At 58.2% G+C, this 8,506-nt stretch overlaps 1 long non-coding RNA gene across 1 annotated transcript; it reads right to left on the bottom strand.

Annotated features, from left to right (window-relative positions):
- Positions 1 to 260: 260 nt before the first annotated feature.
- LOC122216822 lies at positions 261 to 7,291 on the bottom strand. The gene is made up of 5 exons (XR_006201136.1): positions 7,134 to 7,291; positions 3,801 to 4,668; positions 3,606 to 3,702; positions 2,882 to 3,134; positions 261 to 830 (listed from the first exon to the last, which is right to left on the bottom strand). It is a non-coding gene; the product is annotated as an uncharacterized LOC122216822 (long non-coding RNA).
- Between the last annotated feature and the right edge of the window lie 1,215 nt (positions 7,292 to 8,506).

Genomic DNA, 8,506 nt, shown 5'->3' with positions numbered 1-8,506 from the left:
TCACAGCGCCTGGCCGTCCACACGTCCTGTGGGAGAGCGGAAGACTGAGGTCGGGAGGAGCAGCTGGGGCTCTGTTCCGTGTTTTCCCGACCTCAGATGTGCTTCCTCTCAGGAAAAGATCCTGAGACCTCACTGGACCAGGCCTTAAACCCAAATTCTGTTCCCCTTAATCCTCATCAACTTTAATTTGTGTAGTTGCGACCTAGTGATAAATTTATTTTTAATAAAGTTGTAAAGTTGAAAAAAAATGTGTCGTTAGGTTTTGGTGGGGAGTTTCCAGACAACGGTTTTTTTCTCTCATCCTTGAGGCTTCCTGTCCCCTCCCAGCCACCACCAGAGCCATCTAAGCTGCCAGCAGTTCCCCACAGTGGCTTTCTGGGGACACTCCAGCTTACAGCCAGCCGTGGCACTGAGCAGGACCGCTCTTGCTGCCCCGGGCAGCCTGTGGTACCAGTGAGGCAGCGGGACGCACCTGCCACCAGCAAGGTGACAGACACCTGCCTCCATGTCCTGGGATGGCCTCATGTGTGACCCCTCCCTCTGAGTGCAGAAGGTCCACTAACTGGTGTGGAAACAGCCGGGACGCACCGCGGGAGGACCGGCAGGGGCTGCTGACTCAGAGCCTGCTGTCCCAGGGCCGTCAGCCGGCTCACCTGCCTCTGGAAGAAGGTCACGGGCAGGCACAGGAGCGGGGCCTCCGCCGGGGGGAGGGGGAGGAAGGTCCGTGTCCTGACGGAGGCTGTGGGCGCCGTGAAGTCGGGCCTGGGCAGGCCTGGAGCGTCGTCCTCAGAACTGGTTTGGGGAACGTGTTTGGCTTTCTGTGGTTGGTCCTAAGAGGGAAGCGGGGACAAAATCGGGGAAGCTGTCAGTTACTGATCAAGTTCTGGCTGTGGGGACAGCTGTCCCAGCATGATTGTTGGGCTTCCTGGATGGGTTGCTAGAGACAGAGGTCTGACTTCCTAGAGACACGTCTGGCTTCAGCAGGCTGGGCCCGCAGGGCTGGTGACCTCTGAGGACAGGGCTGGGCGCCCAGGGCTGGTGATCTCTGAGGACAAGCTGGGCCCCCAGGGCTGGTGACCTCGGAGGACAGGCTGGGTCCCCAGGGCTGGTGACCTCTGAGGACGGGCTGGGACCCCAGGGCTGGTGACCTCTGAGGATAGGGCTGGGCCCCCAGGGCTAGTGACCTCTGAGGACAGGCTGGGCCCCCAGGGCTGGTGACCTCTGAGGACAGGCTGGGCCCCCAGGGCTGGTGACCTCTGAGGACAGGCTGGGCCCCCAGGGCTGGTGACCTCTGAGGACAGAGCTGGGCCCCCAGGGCTGGTGACCTCTGAGGACAGGCTGGGCCCCCAGGGCTGGTGACCTCTGAGGATAGGGCTGGGCCCCCAGGGCTGGTGACCTTGAAAGATGGGGTAGGCCTCTGGGCTGTGACCTCTGAGGACAGGACTGGGCGCCCAGGGCTGGTGACCTCTGAGGACAAGCTGGGCCCCCAGGGCTGGTGACCTCTGAGGACAGGCTGGGTCCCCAGGGCTGGTGACCTCTGAGGACGGGCTGGGCCCCCAGGGCTGGTGACCTCAGAGGACAGGGCTGGGCCCCCAGGGCTGGTGTCCTCTGAGGACAGAGCTGGGCCCCCAGGGCTGGTGACCTCCGAGGACAGGGCTGGACCCCCAGGGCTGGTGACCTTGAAAGATGGGGTAGGCCTCTGGGCTGTGACCTCTGAGGACAGGACTGGGCACCCAGGGCTGGTGACCTCTGAGGACAAGCTGGGCCCCCAGGGCTGGTGACCTCTGAGGACAGGCTGGGTCCCCAGGGCTGGTGACCTCTGAGGACGGGCTGGGCCCCCAGGGCTGGTGACCTCAGAGGACAGGGCTGGGCCCCCAGGGCTGGTGTCCTCTGAGGACAGAGCTGGGCCCCCAGGGCTGGTGACCTCTGAGGACAGGCTGGGCCCCCAGGGCTGGTGACCTCAGAGGATAGGGCTGGTCCCCCAGGGCTGGTGACCTCTGAGGATGGGCTGGGCCCCCAAGGCTAGTGACCTCTGAGGACAGGCTGGGCCCCCAGGGCTGGTGACCTCTGAGGACAGGCTGGGTCCGCAGGGCTGGTGACCTCTGAGGACAGGCTGGGCCCCCAGGGCTGGTGACCTCCGAGGACAGGGCTGGGCCCCCAGGGCTGATGACCTTGAAAGATGGGCTAGGCCTCTGGGCTGTGACCTCTGAAGACAGGGCTGGGCCCCCAGGGCTGGTGACCTCTGAGGACAGGGCTGGGCCCCCAGGGCTGATGACCTTGAAAGATGGGCTAGGCCTCTGGGCTGTGACCTCTGAAGACAGGACTGGGCCCCCAGGGCTGGTGACCTCTGAGGACAGGCTGGGCCCCCAGGGCTGGTGACCTCAGAGGATAGGGCTGGTCCCCCAGGGCTGGTGACCTCTGAGGATGGGCTGGGCCCCCAAGGCTAGTGACCTCTGAGGACAGGCTGGGCCCCCAGGGCTGGTGACCTCAGAGGACAGGCTGGGCCCCCAGGGCTGGTGACCTCTGAGGACAGGCTGGGCCCTCAGGGCTGGTGACCTCTGAGGATGGGCTGGGTCCCCTGAGCTGGTCACCTTGGAGGATGGGCTGGACCCCCAGGGCTGGTGACCTCTGAGGACAGGGCTGGGTGACCTCTAAGAATGGTCTGGGCCCTCAGGGCTCATGACCTCAGAGGATGGGCTTGGCCCCCAGCTGATGATGTCATCCAAAACTGGGTTCTCCTCTTGGTGGATATCCAGCCAAAGAGAATAGGAAAAGGAGGGTTTTACTTGCAACCAGTAAAGGGGAACCCGGGGATCTTTCCAGAAGCAGCATCCCCCCAACAACAGACCTGGGGAAGCTATAAGCCAAGGGGCACACATACCCACAGAGAGGCTTGCTCAATGGGGAGTTCAGCGCCGAACTGGGGCAGAAGTCATTCTAAGGTGACTGCGTCCAGGTCAAAGTCAAGAGCCGCTGCTGGTGGGGGATCTGACTACTCAGAGGGGGTTAGATCTAGATCCTGCAGAGATCAGCAAGCTATGTGAGAGGCCAGTTGGCCCTTCTGAATACGGTTAGGTGTCTCCTGGCCTCATGGTGGCTGTTTGTTCTTAGACTTTCACAAGATGTCCAGGGGCCTGAAATGACTTTTGTTGTGTTAGGAAAGCTGTGTCTATCTTTTTCCGGGGATCCCCCCAACTCTTTCTGCCTACGGTGACGGTGGGGGATGGACTGGCCCCCCAGGGCTAACTGGGGCGGGGGGGATTCTCCCCAGCCCCCAAGGGCTGCGCAGTTCTACATCCTGTTCTCTTCCATGGTTCCCCGCCAGCCCCATGAGGTAAACTTTGTGGCCAGGGGGCCTCGAATCTGCAAAAGGACGTGCATGTGACCATGACGGTGCTGGAGGGAAAATGAAAATCAGGCCTGTTTGGAGTTCGCCGCATCCCAAACACTGCCTTTATGAATGAGAAATTCACCCACAGGTTTATAAAGTAACCCCAATCGCCTTACAGACCAAACAGCCCTCTTTCCTGTGCTCTGCAGGGAGGGCATTCCAGGAGTTTTTGCTGAGCGGTGGTGGAGGTGGGGGGGGGGGGGTCCAAGCAAACCTTAATCTCCAGAGCTTTGCACTTCAGTGCTGTCTGAGGGTCCACATTCTGTGTCCTTCTAGAGAGGTGTCTTGTTTATGGGTAAGCCAAAGCATTTCTGAATGAAAAATAGTAATGTTTTCACACCAAATTAGCCATTCAAATGGTAATTTGAAAACCTCCCCAAAATTTGACCATGGATTTTTTTTTACTCACTCTGAGGCTACAAGTGTGTTTTCTGAAGGCTCAGAACTCGCTGTGTGATGGGGTCACTCGACTCAATGTGACAGATAACGAGGGAGACACACAGGCGGGCAGGTGCCCCCAAGGAGGTGGGTGGCAGCTGGCAGGAGTGAGGAGGGGAGGGCAGGGCCATCAGGGACCTCAGACCAGCTCGCCCATCAGAGGGTTTCAGTCCGGAAGGGTGAGATCCTGTCTCCATTGAAGGAAATGTAATTATTACCAAAGTCTTTGATGCCTGGATTCCCCAGACAAATAACCGTAGGGGGGATGCGGGGGGGGGGGGGGGGGAGGTTAGAGAGAGGAAGTCATTTTGTGTTCAGATGGAAATCCTGCCTGGGAACAAGATCCAGGGCCGGGGTCCCCTCTGGCTGGACAGAGTCCTTGTCCTAGACCCTCCGGGACACAAGCCTCTCAGACGCGAAGCCTGTTTCCAAGCTCTGAGAAATAGCTCGTTTAGAGACAAGAACAGAGATTTAGGGAAGGCAATCAGGCCCAGTAGTCTTTCTAGAACAAGAACACAGCAAAGATGAATGTATTAAGGGCTAACAGTCCACCGCTGTCTGGTGCCCCGGCGAAAGCTGTGTTTATTTTCAAATGGGGACTTCCGTGCCACACCCAGATGTTTCTCTTTTACCGCAATAGGTAGGTAAACTGGGCCTCTGAGAGGTCAAATATTGTTTTTCACTTCCTTTCCTCATGTGAAAATCAAGAACTCTTGCTAACATGTCTATGTTGTAAAGCCCTGGTTGTACTTTGAGACACGGATCTTCTGCCAACCGCGGTCAGTAAACGGTCGTGACAAAAATGCCTTCTGGTTTTCCTCCTTCTTGGGCCATGGCTCCTGTCACAGAAGAAGAATAATAATAAATTATGTTTTTTATTTACTTTTTTCTAATTTTTTTTAATGTCGATTTTTGAGAGAGAGAGAGAGAGAGAGAGAGAGAGAGAGCACATGAATAGGGGAGGGGCAGAAAGAGAGGGAGACCCAGAATCCAAAGCAGGCTTCAGGCTCCGAGCTGTCAGCACAGAGCCCAACACAGGGCTTGAACCCACGAGCCGTGAGATCATGACCTGAGCTGAAGTTGGACACTTAACCATCTGAGCCACCCAGGTGCCGCATTAGTTTTTTTTATTTTTATTTTTTTAAATTTATTTATTTTGAGAGAGAGAGAGAGAGTGGGGGAGGGCAGAGAGGGGGGAGGGGCTGAGAGAGAGACATCGGGAGGGAGAATCCCAAGCGAACTCCAAGCTGACACAGCACAGAGCCCGATGTAGGGCTCAAACCCATAAACCGTGAGATCATGACCTGCGCGGAAATGGAGAGTTGGACACTTAACCAACTTTCACCGTAATTCCTGCCTATTTTAAAATCTGTGGGCACCCAGCGGGCACCCATTTGAAATCGTGGTTTTCGCTGCACTCATCATGTGGAATTACGGGCTCATCTATCTAGCGGGGTCAGCGCTAGGGACGTGTCTGCTCTGAAGATGCCCCTATAACTGGCCTGCCTTCCCTTCAGGTGGACCTTGATGTGGTTTAACCTCAGGACTGAATTAACTACAAAATCCACCGGGCAAATACATGCAGAACCAAGAGACAGGGAGACAGACAGGGAGGGAGAGACAGGGAGGGAAAGACATAGGGAGTGACAGGGAGGGAGAGACAGAGGAAGAGACAGGGAGAGACAGGGAGAGAGAAACAGAGGAAGAGACAGGGAGGGAGAGACACAGGGAGAAAGAGGGAGAGACAGGGAAGGAGAGACAGGGAGAGAGACAGGGAGGAAGAGATAGAGGGAGAGACAAGGAGGGAGAGACAGGGAGAGACGGAGAGGGGAGGCAGGGAGGGAGGGCTGCTGAGGTAGGGTCAGTCACCCACTAGTAAGATGCTCCTGAGTAAGGAGCCCCCTCCTGGAAGGGGTCTGCATGGCCTTGGCCAAGGGGCCCACGTGCCGCCCGATGTGGGCAGAAGGTAATCGACAGGAGCTCCTGGCTCTGGAAGAAGGAAGGACACACAAGGGCCCGGCTCAAGTCCGCCTGTTGGGGGTGGGAAGGGGGCTGGAAACCCCTGGACCCAGGGGGCCCTGAGGTGGGGGTCTGTGCAGGTACAGGGGCCATGGGGGAGGGATCGGAGCAGGTAGGGCCTGGGGGGGGGTGGCATTATGGTTTAAAACCGCAGCGCCCTGTTGGTCGTGCATTTCAAGTGCTGAGTCGCTGGGCATGATTGCTGAGCTATTGCAGATTGGATAATTGCAAAAGTCTCGTTACTCTGTGCTTTTCACTATTTACCAATTGTGAACGTGTGTTATTCTTGTAAGCAGAAAAGATACATATTTTTTTAAAAGTATTGAATATTTGCACATGAGTATAGCAAATATATTGCTGTTAAATTGAATGAGAAGGAACAGGCAAATTGTGTAAGAAGACTTTTAAAAATACAGTTTAGGGGCACCTGGTGGCTCAGTCCATTTAGCGACTGACTCCTGGTTTCCGTTCAGGTCAGGATCTCATGGTTTGTTGGATCGAGCCCCACGTCGGGCTCTGTGCTGACAGGCAGAGCCTGCTTGAGAGTCTCTCTCTCTCTCTCTCTCTCTCTCTCTCTGCCCCTCCCCCCATAAATAAATGAACAAATAGTACAGTTATAAAAAGAAGAACAAACCAAAGAAGAGAAGGCAAAGAGGGGAAGGAAAAGGAGAGTGTGGCATCATGACATGGTCCAGGCTCGGGGTGGGGGGGGGTGTGGGCCGTGAGTGTCCCCCACCGCGAACACCTCCCTTCCTGGGACTGTGGGCCCAGGGCTTTCTGAGCTGACCTCCCCCCGCCACCCGGTCAGTGCTTCACTCCTCTGGGTTTGGAGTTTGCACAGGGGGGAGGGGGGGAGTCAGCAGTCCTCTGTCGAAGGCTGTAATTACTGTCCTGGTGTTTTTCTTCTTTAAAAAAATTTTTTTTTACATTTAACATCTTTAAAAAGTGACAGATCCGATGGTGAGTTGGGATTTACTCAAGGGTCAACGAAAGCTAATTATTCCCTCAAGTTCTTTGCTGGAGACCATCGGGCCTACCTGGTTCTCCTGCATAGGGCCTTGTGAGCACAGTGTAGACGGGCGGGTTTCCTGCACTTCCAGTGTGTGTGTGTGTGTGTGTGTGTGTGTGCGCGCGCACATGCACCCGTGCATGTATGTGATGTGTGTGCGTGTGTGAGTCGAAATGGGCAGCCGGCCCTGTGTGCTGACACCCTGCCAGTGAGCCGGGCACCCAGTTGCCCCAAGACCGGACACTCCCCCAGCCCTGCCCCCAGGGGAGTCCTTACGGAAAGTTAACTGAAGGAGTTCAGGACACAGCACCCCAAAGTTGACGCTTGAGTCTATTGATTACTTTGAGCAGAGGACGATGGAGAACCAGCAGGTGCCTGGAGGGGCTTTCTGTGAATGCTCCCCATCTGCCTGCACACAGACCCCCCCCGGCCCCCCTCTGCCCCCCCCCCCACCCCCAAGGAAGCTCTTGGTACCAATCCCTGGAGTCTGCCCACTGGGAGGATGGATGCTTGTCACAGGCCCCACCCCACACTGTTACACATGGCCACACCTCCCAAATGCCCCTCCCACGGCCCACATCCCCTGCAGTCATTACTCTGCCCGGGAGAAGGGGCAGGGGCCTCAGAACAGCAGTGTTCCCCGTTCAGGAACTCACACACATGATCTCCTGTTGTGTTTGTTTCTTGGGTCCAGCTCTGGAACCCAGGAGGGCAGAGGGGGGGACCCTGGAACCCAGGAGGGCACGGGTGGGGGGGGCTTCCTCCTCTACAACCCCCCGAGACCCTGAGACCCCCAGGGAACTGGCCAGCCGCAACTCTAACCCCTTCCCCCTAGGCAGCCTGGCCAGCATCTGTGTACTGGCTCAGGAGCAGGCGTTACTGCCCTGGTAGCGACAGTGGCCGCTTTCTGTCCTCCAAGTGTCATCCCCCCAGCCCTCCCACCCCCTGCAGCCTTCCTGCTGGAGCAACCCCAGGGCCCCTGATGCAGAAGCAGCCTTCCCGGGGTTCCAGTGGCCCAGTGGCAGGGGTCCGCGGGGACGGAGATCCGTGGGGACAGGGGTCGGGGGACGGGGTCCGCGGGGACGGAGATCCGTGGGGACAGGGGTCGGGGGACGGGGTCCGTGGGGACAGGGGTCCGTGGGGACGGGGATCCGTGGAGACGGGGTCAGGGGACGGGGGTCCATGGGGACAGGGATCCGCGGGGACAGGGGTCCGTGGGGACAGGGGTCTGTGGGGAGGGGGGTCCGCGGGGACAGGGGGCATGCATGGGGTCCAGGGCGCGGGGTCCACGGGGACAGGTCTGTGGGGACAGGGGTCCGTAGGGACGGGAGTCCGCGGGGACGGGGGTCGGGGGTCCACGGGGGACGGCCCTTGGCCGAGGCCGTCCCAGCTCCATCTCTGGGTCATCCTCCTCTGGGCTTGGCTGCGGGCCTTCAGGGAGACTGTCTGCAGGTTCTCTGCACTAACTGCGCCCCAGGCATGACTTGAAGGTCCCCGAGGTGCCACATGATATCACACCTGTCACTGCTCAGGCCTTACTTACCTGTGAGGGCGGGCCAGGCACAGAGAGGTGACGTGACTCAACGTCACAGAGGAGCAGCTGGGGAAGCCGTCCCTGGGTCGGCCGCTTGGGCTGGCCTCTGCTCTCC

The sequence above is a fragment of the Panthera leo genome, chromosome B1, assembly GCF_018350215.1.
Source record: "Panthera leo isolate Ple1 chromosome B1, P.leo_Ple1_pat1.1, whole genome shotgun sequence".
Taxonomy (NCBI): Eukaryota; Metazoa; Chordata; class Mammalia; order Carnivora; family Felidae; genus Panthera; species Panthera leo.
Note: the sequence above shows the minus strand (reverse complement) of the source record. Positions and strands in the feature narration are given on the sequence as shown.